Source organism: Sturnus vulgaris, chromosome 1 (assembly GCF_052056855.1).
Source record: "Sturnus vulgaris isolate bStuVul1 chromosome 1, bStuVul1.hap1, whole genome shotgun sequence".
Classification (NCBI taxonomy): Eukaryota; Metazoa; Chordata; class Aves; order Passeriformes; family Sturnidae; genus Sturnus; species Sturnus vulgaris.
Window position 1 is genome coordinate 35547401 of NC_142243.1, and position 16860 is coordinate 35564260.

Consider the following 16860-nt stretch of genomic DNA (forward strand, 5'->3'; position numbering starts at 1 on the left):
TTCACACATAAAGTAGAGGTGTAAGTTTAAGTTTTAGTATAAGCAAGCAAGTAAATAAGTGAGTAGAATAGGTTTTAAGTGCTTTTAGTAAGTAAAAGGTCTTAGATACCAGTATAAAAGTTCGAGTTCTAGTAAAGGTTGAAAAACATAGTGTTAAACACTAGGGGTTCCATGGAGGCTTCAAGAAGTTAGTCTTAAACCTAATAAAGCTATAGTAAAAATATTGCTTACATTTTTCAAATAGAACAAGGTAAACATATATGTAGTTTATATGTAGCCTGGCATGCTAAGAAACTAGAATTCTAATAAGTTAAGAAGTAGTAGTCCAAGTTTGTGTCTTAGCTTGATAGGAAGTTTCTATATAAAAATGTACATTGGGGAGAGCTGGTGCTTTTTGCCATTGCTTTTACCATTTGCTTTTTGCCATTTGCTTTTGCTTTGTTTCTGCTTCTGTTTAAAACTTGATACCAAAATTTAACATAGACTTTAGCGCCTGTGACTTTTGCTTTGAGACTAATGTGCTTCTGCAATAAACAACTTTATAACAACTATTAGCTACTTAGCTCATTAAAAAACCAACGCTATAAGTTGGGTGCCTAAAAGCACCCAAAAGTTTAACCTCACACAGCTGTATGGACACTTTAATTTCGGCTGCATGGACAGCACAATTTGGAAGTTAGTTGTCCCTGGACTGAGTACAGTGTGCTATGAGTGAGCAGTGCTGGTTTTATTTCTGCTGCATTCAGAAAAGTGGCTGGGAACTTACAGATTTCATGTTGGGGATGTGTGTCCGAGTCTCCCTTCTGATCAAATCAATGATTTTGAAGGTTGTCACTTTATCAAGACTGAAACTCATAAACCACCAAGGAAACAAATCCTGTGCTTGACTGCCTGTATGCAAACGTGATTTTTGACTCATGCTGCTGGCATCCCTGACCTGTATATTCCTACAGGGGGTGAGTTTGTTGGCTACACTGAACGAGCAGAAAAGCTTCCACATTGTAAAAGACTCCCATAACAGTGATTCAGGTTTAATCAATTACATGAGGTAGTTCAGAGAGCAGTTACAGCCATGTGGAGCATTATTCAGCCTTAGAATTTGACTTCATGTGATAACCAGGCAATAAACTCTCAGTGGGCTGTTAATTTCTGTTGGAATGAGGCATTGTCAGAGCTTAAAGATCTGTTCTGAACATTTCTATCAAGTAAATCATGTCTCCTCAGTGGGTATTTTCACAATTTTTCACAAGGAGTAAAGAAAATGTCCTTGGTTAGATCTCGAGAGGGTAAATAAAGTTGTGATGATTGCAAGACAACCATGTCTACATAGGCTTAATGCAAGTGTTCAAGGTGCAAAGATGTTTTAAAATCTTGATTTGCACTGTGTTTTTCAAATTAACAGAGCCGTCGAAGCCCTCAAATGATGCTCATTGGATCATTTTGGTGTTCAAAATATATGCCATATATTTGAAACGGAATCTAATGTTTTTAAATGAAGTAATGATTAGTGTTTTTAATAAGCAGCCTGAAATCCAGTGTTAGCTGATGAGTTGTGAAATAAGGAGAGCATTTACAGGACATGTTGCAATATATCAGCTTAGTAGAATTGAAATTTCACTTTTTCAAATGCCACTTCAGATAAAATTGTTTTTTCAGGGGAACATACTTTCTCCACTAGAACTGGACCAAGTTCAGTATAGACTGCTATAATTATGCAAGCCCCACCACTAAGCTCATTACAAGTATTTCAATCTCCCTTTCTTTCTTATATAATATATGAAAACCGCATTCCAAACTATGTTCCATCTGTAAAACTGTTTAAAGCATGAAATCTAAAATGTCCTGAACTAATGTAGTGCAGCTCCATTTTGCATTGGTGAAAATTGTAGTTACAAGTGACCGGGGCTTAAAATGATGTGCTACTTTACCTTTGCTGAATGAGTTAGAAATATCTGGAGATAATATGTGTTTTGTAGCCACATTTACCCAGCTATGAAGTCACCCATTACAGGTTCTTCAAGAACAGTTATAGAAGCCAAGGAAAAAGTGTTTCATCCATGGAGAGGAAATACTGACTTGCACGGGAGTAATAGGAAGAGTGACACCCCCTCTTTTGGCCATAAATTCAGATTCCATTGGATCATGTTCCTTTGCCCATTATTGTACAGTTAACACTGAAAAGACTTAGAGAGTGTGAAGTAGTATTATTTTCTCTATATGTGTCATAGAAGACTAATCAGGAGATTAAAAATGTGATGTTTGACATCTTGTTTTGCTAATTTTTATCTTCCCTGAATACTCTGAACACACAGAAATACTGTCTTCTGCTATGAAAGCATTTGAACAAGTTGGTTAAGTCTTCACTGCCATTTCAGAAGTTTTATAAAAGTGCTTGTTTAGTCTGTGTTGTTGAGCAGAAATTACATGGCATCCTGACAGGAAAATAGACTAATAATCATAATAAATTTAGTTTATCTCTGCTATGTTTTGAGCTGGACTGAAGTTTCTCTGCAAGTCAAGAAAATAACTCATAAATGTATCATTCTGGAGGAATTAGAGACAAAATCAATACCTTTGTTCATGATGCACATCAGTGATTTGTCCTAACATTGATTATAAATTCTCCATCAGTATGGAGGACTGGATGCTCCAGTTGCTCCAACAGTTTTTCTTGCTTGACAAAACAAGCATGAGTTGGTACCGGTGATGCCAGCTGGGTTCTTAGTTGAGAAGCTGACTACAGATTTTATTGCTCATTTACCATTAGCAAAAGTTATGGTGTTATATTAACGGATTTCTTCAGTAAATGTCCAGAGTTTAAATGGCCTCTATCACAGGTCCATCTGCTTTGGTCACGACTTTCCATTTATTCATTTCAGCAGAGAAAGAAGCTCAAAAAACTGCATACCATCAGAGATTTAGAGGCATGGTGGAGATGGGGAGCTAATGTGTGTCGGGAGCTCAGGCTTTTGCTATAAGTGAGCTCTTGTAGACACAGCCAGGGCAGCTCTGCTGCTTTCTGAGTGAAGAATGGGCTGGGTGGAGGAGAGTAATTGTAGCATGTGAGGACCCATAATAGACCAGAATTCACTGGTTCCACTGCTTGTTGAATGACAAAGTACCAAATTACACAGACGCAGTCATAATGGAGAGACAGGTCTGAGGCCAAGCCTCGAATTCAAATCAGAAAGCAATCTCAGGATCAGCAAAGAAAACAGGCAGGCACAGCCATATCTATAATGCAGTACAGGCAAGGATTGATAGCGGGGGCCTGAGCAATGCAGCCCCTGAGCAAAGGGCAGAGGCTCCAGATAACATCTCACAGCTCGTTCTCACACTGTACTTTCAGAAGCAGTCTGATTCAAAGTTACACAACTCCACTGTATCGAAGCTGACATCCAAGAGTGCTAGCCAGACTCCTGGGTGGGCAATGAATGGGAAAGAAATTGTAGTAGATTGTAGTAGATTGTAGTGTGTGTGTGCACCTGACATTCCACAGTGGAGTAGCTTTAAAGACACAGGGTTGTTTTTTCTTACATATTGGACTTGCACTCCTAAATCTGATGTTTCTGAAGAAAAGATTTACAAAAGGCTGAATTCTCTTATTCAAGCAATGAGTGATCCAGCTGTGGTTTCTCACATGCAGATAAAGCTGGCTCATATCCTAGTAAGACTTCCAGGATGTTTAGCAATCACCTGCCATACCCAGCTTTGCCTCAGTTGTTGGCCCGCTGTTTGCAAGACAAAGACCATCTGTTTATCAGACAATCTAGCTAAAGCCACGCCAGAAAAGCAGAATGAGTTGCCATCACCAAAATCAAGCTATAGTGGGGCAGCCTGAAGGAGCTTTTTGAAGTAGGTGTGGTACTTGATGCAGATGCTTGGACAGAAGCAGGGGTGTATGAGCAGACAAGCTTCGAGTTATGTATTCATAGAAGTGTTCATCGTTGAATGCTCCTGGAGACAAAGGTCATTACTTAGAAAATTGAGTTTTAACACATGTAGGCTTCAAGCATTTTAATTAGAAAGAGAACTAGTTTACTACCCAAATATTTTTTCCCTGGGCTTTATGCTTTCATCCTGCACTGCTGTAGAGAAGGAATGTCTTGGCAATAGGGGACAGCTTGTTGCATTCCATCCTTTATAAAAGGCTATTACTGCTCAAGTAGGGGCTAGGAGACATAAGGAGGTGTCACACGATTTGAATTGTTCTGGAAAAGGATTAGATATTGCAAAGATATTACAAATTTTTTGTCTTTTCTGACCTTTACTAACCCAATAGAATTGAAAAAATTGTTTGAAGGTTGGAAAAAAACGTTATTTTTACAAAAAAAACCCATTATCTGCAACTTTACATCTGCTCTAACACACATTTTTATTTATTACTCTGAATATATTCAAGCTGCTGGAAGAAATTAGGAAAGTGCTGGATAGTTATATTAAAGTCAGTAGGAATCTTCAGTTTCATTGTGTGAAAAACAAAGTTCACGCTTCCGAATTTTCGGAAGTCTTAATATGAGACAAATATCCAGCTCTGGGGTATTTTTGACTATTAGCCAAAGAACACACCTCAACTTAAAACATCGTTCTCTGTTAACAATGGTTGCTGTTACCTTGCTGAGGGTACATGCATATTCGTGAGTTTATGCCTTATTCAAACACTCCTTTGAGTTTTTGGTGTTCCAGGAACTCTCTTGTTTGGTTTTAACCTCTGACTTGTCTGCAGGACGTTCTGTAGATTAGGTCAATATATCTTATTTCTTCCTGTGTTTCCATGCTGTTGTCCACACTCCCTGATAGTGAGGAGTCAATAAAATCCTTCCCAGATGCTTATACTCTGTTTTCTGTCACTGTTATCACTTGGACAAGCCAGTCCACACGTATACGAAAAATAATTGCTTTATACCATTCTCTGAGTTGGTTACATAGAGGGAATTTAGTCTCTATTTTAACATTTTGCTAAAGTTAATCTATGATATAATATATTTATCACACTACTATTCATATAAACTATACAGTGCAGACATAGACTGACAGATTATACTATACAGGAGCAGTTAAAAGTAAGTGTAAATTGCACCATATCAAAATACTTGTGACGCAAAAAGCTGATCTATGAATGTGAAAGCCGGCATTATATTGTCATCTGTAACAATTGTCATTGTGACTTAAAGTGTCAGTAAAATGGAGTCGTTATATTGAATGTGAAGTGAGGTTAATGAGAATGCATGTCTGTGCTTTGTCTTATACTCCTGGTTAGTGTTTCTCTCACTGTATTTGGCTACTCCACCCTCTAATCTCTCATGTATCAGATAATAATATGATTCGCACATCAGCAGAGGGACTTTTCAGAGAAAAACAGCATGTCCTTCTTTTGAATAGTGGTAGAAGTTTTCTCAGACTGTGGAGGCATTCTTAGTTTATTTAGTGTCATATATAGCTAATAATATTTTATAGAAGACAGATGCAAACCTACATAGCTAGGTAATTGGTTTCCAGAGCTGCTTTAGTGGTGGGTGTTTATCTTCATTCTGTCACAAACTGTTATCCTGTGCCCATCACTCTATGTTAGTCTTAGAAGGAGCTCAGTAATGTCAAACCAGATACAGCTACAATTAATATCTAATTTTGCATGAGTAATTAATTCTGCCTTTACCATGCTTATCTTGCTTTGGTTTGAATTTTTCCAGCTACATTTTCCATTAGTTTACTGTCTTCTGCTAGATGGGATAGGATGATACCAAGCTCGTCCCTGCACTGTGGATTTGTGGGGAGCTACAACAGGGTGTGTCTGCTGTAGTTTTCTGCTTAATTCCTGGGTCTGTTGTGCACACTGCTCACACGTTGCTTCATAGCCAGCTTCTCTTTTGGATCAAAGCAGTTGGTTCCTTGTGGGAGAGAACTTGGCTGTGCCTGGAGGCTCCACCTCAGTTACTGATCTAGATGGCAGTAGTGACGGCACTAAATTTGGCTCCTTGCTCTCTCCTCAGCCCTCCATTGCTGTCCCATCTCAACCCCTACATGTCCTCATGGCACATGCCCTCAGCATCATGTTACAATAACACTGTCCTCACTTTTTTTTTGGTCACTTGGAATGGAAAAAGACAGGGGTTAAAAAATGTTTTAGGACGGCAAGGAGAACAGGGGAAATGGGATCTGTGTGCATGAGCACAGCCACCTCTGTGTTTTGGAGCCTGTATGTGAGCCTGGGCAGCACACACTTAGAGAGTGCATGTTTGAGACAAATTCCCTTCTGTGACAACCAGACATTTCTACTGATGTGAATGGTCTGCTTTAAATGGATTTGGAGATTGATGTGGCCACAATGTAGTGACTGGAGGAAAGGGATTTTTGCAGTTATGCTGTCACAGTGAGCTGGGGCACGCACAGGGCAATGAGGGCTGTGCAGGTCCTTGATCTTGCCCTCACCTTCTCTCTGGCTGCCTTTCCATAATGCTGTTTGGATCAGCAAAAATGAAGTTTTACACTCTATCTTTCATTTAGTTGTGATTAGCAGTGAACAAAGGGTTCTTTTGAAAAAGGTAATTGCATTTTCCTGTCTATCATTCCTTCTCCCAGCTAAGTGAACAGAATTGTGACAGGGTCATACCTTGAGTGACAAACATTGATCTCTGGAGGCAGGATGGGCAGTTCTCTGTTTCTAACTAATGACATTCTTCTTCTTGCAAGTTTTGAAAAGTAAGTCTTTGGCAAACCGCTTTTTTACAATTGTGTTTGAATTTGTGAATAATGTCTCCACTATTGAAAAATTATGGCTGTGTTCATCATCTGTAAGGCTGTTTAACCAGAAAAGCATGCTACATCAGGTGGAGATGAATGCCATTACTACTTTTATAATACAATAGAGCCCCGAGTTTTTCTAGCTCTGTGCATTAGCCTGAAATGAACTTTCTTGCTCAGTGGTTTCATTTGTATCATCATTTTCAGTCACTAAACCATAAAAAACACACACTCCAATTCCCCAATCGGTTTTGGGCACTTCCTGCATTAGAAAATCACTTAATCTTTCGTTTCTCACCTATTATCTGCCTTTATTTAAAGTATTGGTTTATTTTATATATTAGCTTTAAGCCTTAAGTCAATTTTGATGCTTTTTAATATATTTTTGGTCTTTCTTCCCGTGATTGTTTTTCCTTTCTCTGAAATCCACAGGGATGCTCTTAGCCCTGGCAAATTGCTGCCCCTGTTACAGCTTGATCAACATGCAGCTATATCAACATGAGAAGAGGTGGTTGGGTTGCAGTTTCTTTTCCAGAAAAGCTACGTTGTGCAGTTCCTCACATGCATCCGCTATGGACAGACTGAGGGAATAAACTCATAGAAATATTCTGTGAGGGAATAAACTCTTAGAAGGTGAGCCCCAGAGATGGCTCGAGCTACTCAAACTTTCCTGACTTCTGTAGAGTAAAATTGTGTAGTTTAGGTGTGTAAACACGTTGTTCTGAGGCAGAAGCTAAAAACCTGATCCTGTGTCATTGTGTTTCTCCCCTGCTTTCCTTCACCCCTCTTTCAGGGCACTCGTACCAAGTGCGTAGATCACAGCATGCCGCGTATCGGGTGTCTCTGACAGCTGCTGACACACTTGCAATGCATGCATAGCACCAATAGCTTCAAATGCAAGAGGGAGCCCAAAGACTTCAAAGCTTTCATGAGGTTTGCTCATAAATTCTGTTTTACTCCAGATGGTGTTTCTATGTGTTTAAAAATCTGCAAAATTTCAAAGTGAATAGATGATCAACCCTGAAAAGCAGACATTGCACTGACCACATTCCAGTGCTTTTTGAAGTCCTGAAGAGCATTCTGGGGGCTACTGTCTCTTTTTTTTCCCCCAACATGTATAATATAGTTTCTCTTTTAATTTTATATACAATTTATTGAACTATTTATGAAGACGTTTTTTAAAATAGGAAAATCTCTGTGAGAAGAGTTAACTGGAATGATGGAATGTAAACCTGACATGATAAATTCTTGAAACCATGTACTTGCCATTCATCATTTTATTGAAAACAGTGCCTGTCCTTTCTTGTAGTTCACTATTGTATGGTAATGTGTTTCTTCATATTGGAAGTTACGTTTCAGTATTTTCAACTATTGTGTCATATATCTTTTAAAAATAACATTGTTTCAGCTATTTATATAATGATTTCTCTGATGGCAGTAAATGGAAATCCCAGCTGAATTTCTGACAAAGTAAAATCAGATGGTTTTCTCTTGCAGTGTACTGTCTACTTTAACTATTTCATATGCTTCCTCTGAAAGTGTTTACAACTTACTGAACAAATTGTACTTTGATCTTGGGGCAGTTGTTGCAACTAACAAATAACATCTATTCTTTTTCCTAAGTATTCCTTATTCTTATTCCTAAGTATTTAATATTTCCTATAATTTCAAAAGTCTCTTGCTTTAACTGTAGCTATCTGAAGTTCAAACTGTTGAAAAATAAAATTTAAATTAAGTGAGATAGAAGGTTTTGGATAATAATCAGGTGTTTAGTTTTGTTATTCAATCAGGGCATGGCAGCCATACACATTTATTGATGTAATACTGCTGACTAGACGAGTCAATGCATACAGAAAGACCACTAGAAGCAGCAGTTGCACTGACAATAGATTAAAATCAAGGAACAATTTTTAGTATTGGTTTCTATTAATTGACTAAGTAATCATTTTGCTCAGAAGGATTTTAATTACGGACTTAGTGTCCTTATTATGCACTTACACAGACTAAATGTTCATGATCCGGCAGTAAAATATGGTTAGAGTAAAAAGAAAGTGGGAGAATAGCAGAAAAGGCATTCAAAAAGACTGGTAAATAACCTAGAGTAAAGACATGATGCTTGTGTAATTCTCACAGTAAAATTTTGAATGTGATGTACGACTAACTAGATTTTCACTTCCCAGAATTTCTCGGAGGTTTGTTGAGGTTTTTTGTATAAAATAATATCAGCCAATATATACACAGAAGTTATCTTGATTTTAATCAAGTATGCTCACCCAGAAGAATCAAGCTAAGGTTGCATGTCCAAAATCAGCTCTATTGCTCTATAGAACATCTTCTGCTCTGAGCAAGAAAGTATTTAACTCTGTCTAGGTTACACAGTCAATTGTCAGGCTGTCAAGCCTTGCATCCTGGTGCCTGTCTTTTACTGAAAGGAAAAATATTTCTTTTTTCCTACAGTATTTCTGTAGATCACGCTCCTTGAAAGAGTTGTTTTAATAATTTGTTCCAGAAAAAAAGGCAAAAATCAATTAAAAGAAACCACAGTGAAGTGAAATATATTTCTATTTATTCCATGGTTTTAATTGAACTCTGAGACAGAAGAAAAACACTTATTAAGAAAAGATACTAATGTGTAGAGTTCGAACGGCGACCCGAGACAGAAAACCCCACACTCTGTGATCCATGTGACAAAAGCCTTTATTGAGTTCTAACCTCGGTTTTTATACCCCTTTCAATGTTCCCGGGCAAGTGTCTGTGATTGGCTCCCAGGTCAGGCTGCCCAGCCCCCTGACCAGTAGCTCTCTGCAGCCAGGGCTGGAACTCCCTGGATTAAATCCTTGTCTGTCTCCATTTCTGTCCTATCTCTGTTCTTTGGGGGCTGGCCTTTTAAGCCAGGCTATTTATCCAATAAGTAATTCAGAAAAGTTGCTAGGCTAAAGTAAATTATGTGGATTTTGACTGCTATTCAATGAAGGCACTTCTTTCCTGTTTTATACATATATATTCCTCATTTTGTGGTATTGTGTTGCAAGGTTTCTAACAGGACAAGCTGACACCAGCATACAGTTAATTGTTTATCAGCAGAAGTGTGTGTGTGTTAACTCTCCCGTTAAACCTTCAGAAGTGAAGACATAACACACTGCAACTCCTACTTAGCACATGTAGGCCCAGTGTTTACCCCCATGGACATGATCAAATGAAGACAATTATAGAAGGAACTCGGGCTGCCAAAAAAATTCAGCTGATGTTATTTACTTACTCCCCTATAATGGAAAAGATGCAGTTTTTCTCAAAGGAGTGAAAGTGTTTAATATTCTACTATAATGAGAATTCACAAAGCATATAATGCTGAAATTACAAAACAAAAGTTTTATGTCTTTTTCTTTGTGCAAATTTAATGAAAGCTTTTGATCACTATTAACACTTTTGTTAGTTAAAAAAAGCTTGGGTTTGAAGAAGTTATAAAAGCTCATTGTGGGCTATTTTATAATAGCCCACACTCTGTTTGTAATAACAGAGTCAGATGCCTCAAATGACAAAAGTAGATGACTTATGAAATGTCTTATGTCTCACAAGTCAAATGCTTCTATATATATGCAGTGCTTACTAACAAATATAAGGAGGGAAAAAATGAAATCCAATCCTTTGCAGAATCCCGGCTCTTATCTGGTTTTTGTAACTCTGTAACTTCTCCTTAGAGAGCAGAGTGCAAGGCCAAGAGATGGGAAACACTGTATGTTCTTTTTAATGACTCCTCAGAAACACTTCAAGAGCAGGTTTGTTGTCCTGGTCCCTCTGATAAAACGTGTGTGCCTCTGCTGAAATGGGCATGATGCAAGTCTTTTCCAGGGTGCCTGCCTTTCCTCCTAGAAGAAAATGCAAATTTTGCTTCACTGAAACTTTATCCAAGAATACCTCAAATAGTCTTGCTACAGAATAAATTTTCCAAATGGTGATATTAAAGACAAAGATTTGATTTTCAGCCTTTTCAAGAATGGCAAACTAACAGCATGCTATTAGAATAGGATAAACTGTAATTTTCTGTTAAAATAACTCCAGGATTCCCAAAAAAGTTACTCAGATTTAGTGCCTAGGTCAAGACTTTTTAAAAAGACTTAATTTCTAGTTTGCAAACTGAGGCCTTAAGGAAGGCCTCTGATATCCAGAAAGTCCTTCCTGTCTGCTCTTTAACTTTCCCTTAAAGTCTTCTCTTTTAATGGGCAGGAAGGGAATACTCTCTTTCAAATTTTAAAAACCTTGACCTTTTGAAAACATATATACAAAGAGTCTCATTCTCATAGCAATATGATTTAAAGCTGTTCTGCAACCAACTAACCACTGCAGCATGATAGTCTTGAAAACAGGCAGTTTAGAGAAGAACTGTTGAATTACCTTGATTTAGAAAAGCACTCCTTTTGGATTCAAGAGCCTGTAGGGGAAGAGTAGATTTACTTTTAAGCTCTTTTTAATTCTCAACCATCACACTGAGTAGGCTGGTAGCCAAACTAAAAGGCATTATAGGTAGGATAGAGAGCAAACATTCCTTAAGCTGTATTTAATAGGCTAAAATGGTTGAGCTGCTTGATTAAAAAAAAAAAAATCCTCAGAGTTATAGAATCATAGAATATCCTTAGTTGGAAAGGGCCAATAAGGATCATCAAAGTCCAACTCCCAGGGAACTCCTATAGTCACTGCTAGCATAATGAACTTTCCAAAACCGCAAAAAAAGAATTATTTTAATGTACACAATGTTAATAAATGCTCTGCAGTAGACACATCTGTCAATTTATGTTTTCCTACCTCTTTCTGACACCTTTAGGGCACATTGTACTGCCTGCACATTTTATGGGCATATAACACACCTGCACCTTGCAGATGTTGTATACAATAATGCATTATTTAGAGATAAATTTGGCTTTGGATTAATTATTAATCAGATTCCAACTGTAATGGGACAGCTTAAACATGCATACTTTATTATAAACAAGTATAACAAACAAGTATGTGCTAGACTGTGACCTGAACAATCAAGTCAAGCAATTTAAATTATCACCAGAATTGTAGAGATACTTACAATAATGAAAAAACATATTTCAAGCAGAGGTGTCAGAAAAGCAACATTTAAACAAGATAATTGCTAATTAAAGTTTTTCATGTTTGAATAAAAAGTATTTGGTGTATTAGCAATAATCTGTATTTGGCTTCTTTAAACACTGGCCATGTAGCCACTGGTTAAGGGTTTAAACATATCCTGTTTCTTGGCATGTTTCTACTGCCACACTATTTGAGTTAGAAAAGTTCAATGGGTAATGTTAGCTTAGCTGTGGAACTTTGATATTTAATAGGATTTTATGAAAAAGGCTAATATGTGCACATGACAGCAAGTCCTCACAGTTAAATATTGTCATAGAAGGGTCTTTTGATTCCAGTATAATCCTTATTTCATTTAACAATTAAACAAATAGAGCCTGGTGAGCCCACTACTGAATAATGATAATGAAAACGTTTCTTCACCTCTTGATCTTCAAAAAGTTCTGGCAAAGAAAGTATGCAGTTCGCATTAGTATCACATGAATTACTTTGGAATCCTGATCTCACAGGGATAAACAAGGTCTCTATGGAGTAGCTCAGTCTTGGTGACCATTTCTGGGATTTGGTTTATCAGAAATGCCTCCTTTTGTACATGGAAATATTTTTCAGCTTTAAGCATTCAAAATGCATTTGAATAAACACCATGCTAATTTAAAGAAGTCCTGTAAAACAGAATGGGACAAAAAGAAAAATCAGTGAATGGTCATCAGAAGAAATCTTAGATTTGGAGAATTAATTATTTGCTACTTCTGTCTTGCTAGCATAACCCTTCTAGTTTAGTGTCTGATACAATGTTTCTATCAGTAATTGAATTTCACTACTTAGAAGAAGCATAATACAGATAGTATTACATTGATTCATGTTAAGACTAGATTCAGAAGTTTTCCTATTTGCATTGGATCATCATCTTCACAGTCAAAAGTCTGGCAATGTCTGCAGGTCTTGATATCATTCATTACGGAATTGCCAGGGCTAAAGTTCAATGATTTCTTTTTCAGTGTTGTTATCTTGTTTCTATACAGGTTGGACAGATAGGCAGAGTTGAAAAGGGTTTTTTCAATCCTTTTTTTTTTCTCTGAGACAGGACTGATCAAATTTTGCTAAAGGCCTTAAAACTAGTATTCTGCTATGTGCATCTGTGACAATTGATAAAAGATTCGTGTTAATCACAAAAGCATTGGGGTTTGTATAAACCAGAATACTAAGCTGAAGTGAAGCATGGACACTAGATAAAGGAAATTATATGATTAAATAATTCTGTTTAAAATCACCTTGTTATGTTATATTATGTTGTATTATGTGACATTACATTATGTTATATTATGTTTTTCAAATAAGTTGTATCGGCTACCAGCTTGCAAAATCGGACTTCCCAAAAAGCCCTTCCTACCTTTGTCTAATCAATACTGCCTATCCCAAAAACCAGACTCCCAGAACTTCTCTGGTGGTCATCTACAAGGACCGGATAGCAATCTGTGACTGATTGTCACCCAAAGGCTTTGTGAATTTGTGAACAACGAGAAACCACAGTATAAGAAGAGGCTGCAAACAAAGGTTCGGTGGAGCGTGGAGTGGGTGGAGCGTGGAGTGGGCGGTGACCCCTCACGTTGCCCAGCGCGCTGCTTGCTCTGTCTATATCAAATAAAACAACCTAAATTTTGCTGAATATCGAGACTTTTGTCTCTCATTTATAACACATCTTAAGCAGCAAGATGACAGAAAGCACACATCTTCCTCACCAATTTACTGGCAACACTCTGTGACAAATGATTCTAATAACATTTTGTGCCTGTTGCGTATAAATTTCATCTTTCAGAAGAAACAGTGACGCTCCTAATGACAAAGTGTCTCCTGTAGGGATGGTTTGTGATGTCCACATCTGTAGATACAATATTGGATAATATTTAATATTCAAGGATGACTTTTCCTAATTAAAAGGCAAGGCAAGTTGTTCAGGCAAGAGATGTTCACATAAGAGCAAATGGTAAAATCACTGTTTCACTGTTCATGAAAACCACAAACTTTGGCTATTTCAGATCTTAAGTTTAATATTAATGTCCCTAGTGTTTACTGCCTAAATCCTGCAAATGTGCAGGTTTTCATTTAACCTTAAGCTTTGTTAATAGTTTGATTAAATTGGGACCATATATGAGTCACGTAGCAGGGTCAGATTCTGAACTTCCTCGACCCACTAGAAATGATACTGGATAAGTAATGTTGTCCAAAGAGTGTCATACTTTCCTCCAATCTGCATCACACCTTATGGTTCCTTTTCTGCTGCAGTGACAAGCACCATTGTTCAGATTGCAGACAGAATATTGAAGAAAACGCTCTCACCAGCACCAGTCTGTAAGCTGGTGGCTGTTCAATGACCATGGGGACACAAATGTGAATCTCTTCAGGAAGAGGAGATTGAAATGAGGGCTCTCATCTGCCAAGTGATCTAAACAGTAAAAACAGACAGAAGACATTATCCCTGTGGCTCTGTGTTTTGGAGTAGTAAGCTGTCCCTTGGTGTTCTGAAGGAGAAGCTGGAGACAGCTCAGGGCAGTAGGCCCTCATACAAAGGTGTGATGGCACTGCTCTGCAGTCCATGGTAAAGCCCTGGAGCTGGGGGACAGGGCTGAAAATGTACCCTTCAATCCAGAGTTTTCACCACCACTATGCTGAAGGGGGATATTTCTGCTGCCTTATTCAAGCTATCTAGGGTAGGTATCTGATGTCTGTGCCAGCGGTTCCAGGCACAGTCAGTGATCTCTTGAGGGCAACTGGGGGAACCTAAATTAAAAGTGTAGCGCTTTCATTCGACTATAATCTGAGTCAAGCTCCTGCATTAAGCACTTCAGCCGAATGCTGAAGGTCAGATGGTGTGGGTCGTCTTAGGTGTCTCTTTGCTCAGTGTGACTCTTTGCACTTTTATTTCTACAATTTCAAATTTTACTCGTGTTCTCAATGTATTGTCTCCCCAACTGACTCAATTTCTGAATTTCAAGCAAAGGGCCAAGTGCCTCAACTCTGGCATTTCATTTCCCTTTATTCAACTTAATCGTGAAATATCAAGCTCTTGCAACATGCAGCCGTGTTAAGAGGTAAAAATAAATACGTGGCTCTCTAAGAGACTGCTCTTCCACCGAGTCCCTCCTGTTCGTCTCATAGCAAACCTAAACCAATTTTTGGGGTACGTGAGGGCACTCCGGCCGGGCACGCTGTGTTGTGGACACGCTTGAGGGTAACCATCAAGCTGCAGTTTCCGTTAAGCTTTTAATATTCCAGCACTCCATCACATTCGTTCCTTTTTAAATTAAAGGCTCTAATTGGACTAATTGGGCTCTCATTGGCCTGTCGGCTCCCGGTAGGGCGCGGGAACAGCGGCTCCACCGCCGCCCCCCGCCCTTGCTGCGCCCCTCGGGTGGGCAGGGCGGGTGAAGGGCCCGGGGCCCCGACGGGAGGAGCGGAGGATGCGGCGGGGCGCGGGGGGCCGGCGAGCGGGTTGCCTTGTGCCAGCCAGCCCGGAGCGCGGGCGAGAGCGCGGGGCGGGAGCGTGCGGAGGAACGCCGCGGTGAGCCGGGGCGCGGGAGGGGCGGGCGCGGGTCCTGCCCTCCGGCGGAGCGCCCCCGAGCTGCCGGAGGGGGGTGCTGGCGGCGGGGCCGCCCATCCGCGCGGGGCCGGCCCTGTGACTGCCGGCGGCGGCGGGGGGGCGAGCCCGGATCGCTCGCTCTGCCTTCCCCGGAGAGTTTGCTCGCGGGGGCGGCCGGGGCTGCCTCTCCTCTCAGCGTTGCCGGCGTTTCCCCCCCAGGACTGCTGCCGAGCGTTGGGCCGGGGAAGGCGGCGGCAGCAGCAGAGAGCGAGGGAAGCAGCCACATGAATCAGTTTCTCTCTGTATCCGGCTCCGGGCAGAGGCGGCGACCATAGCGGGGAGGAGGGGAGAGGGGGAAAAGCGGCTCCTGCAGCAGCGGCAGCCGAGGCTCCCCTCGCCGCCGAGGTGGGTAGCGGGGCCGCAGCGTGTGGGCGGGGGGCGGCTGCGGCCGGGGCTGCCGGGGCTGCCGCTGCCCGGCCGGGCTGTCTGCGCTCCGGGGCGGCTGCATGTCGGCAGGCAGCGGGAACGGAGAAAAGTTGCCGAGGGCGCCCGGGGGCTGCCCGGCGGGGCGGCGACCCTGCTCGTGTTCCGCCGCTTCTGGCCGCCGCTCGTGGCCCGAGAGCGGCTTCGGCGGATCGTCCCCGCCGTGCGTGGGACGGGCTTTCCCCCGGGCCGGGGCCGAAGGCTTTGGGGCGTGTTCTGCAAGTTCTCTTTTCGGCTGCCATATGCGCGGGGGGGAGAGACTTTGGCTCAAAATCCCCCGATCGTAAATATGATAATTGATAAAAGATTCGTGTTAATCACAAAAGCATTGGGGTTTGTATAAACCAGAATACTAAGCTCTGAAGTGAAGCATGGACACTAAATAAAGGAGATTATATGATCAAATAATTCTGTTTCAAATCACCTTGTTATGTTATATTATGTTGTATTATGTGACATTATATTATGTTATATTTTCCAAATAAGTTGTATCGGCTACCAGCTTGCAAAATCAGACTTCCCTATAGCCTTTCCTGCCTTTGTGTGATCAATGCTGCCTATCTGAAGGAGCAGACTTCCAGAACTTCTCTAGTGGTCATCTACAAGGACCAGATGGCTATCTGTGACTGATTATCGCCCGGAGGCCTTGTAAATTTATGTAAGGATGTTTATTCGACCACCACTGCTTACCTGGCAAAATTATGACAGCAAAAACCCCTCAAAATTATTGATTACAACGAGAAACCACAGTATAGGAAGAGGCTGCAAACCAAGGTTCGGTGGAGCGTGGAGTGGGCGGTGACCCCTCACGTTGCCCAGCGCGCTGCTTGCTCTGTCTATATCAAATAAAACAACCTAAGTTTTGCTGAATATCGAAACTTTTGTCTCATTTATAACATAAATAAGAGAGAAAGCGGAAGGAGGGGAGGGGGGCAGCGGTGGTGCTTCTGCCGTAGCCAGGGAGGCTG

The 16860-nt window shown here is 40.4% G+C and overlaps 1 long non-coding RNA gene across 3 annotated transcripts in view; it reads left to right on the forward strand.

Moving 5' to 3' along the window:
- LOC148225147 (uncharacterized) overlaps nucleotides 1-14947 on the forward strand; it is a 33165-nt gene extending 18218 nt beyond the window's left edge. For 2 of the 3 annotated variants that reach the window (XR_015803251.1, XR_015803243.1), the window contains one exon: nucleotides 828-14947. This is a non-coding gene — a long non-coding RNA (uncharacterized LOC148225147). The remainder of the gene's footprint in view (nucleotides 1-827) is intronic. The other variant, XR_015803262.1, reaches the window with a different exon arrangement.
- Nucleotides 14948-16860: the final 1913 nt, after the last annotated feature.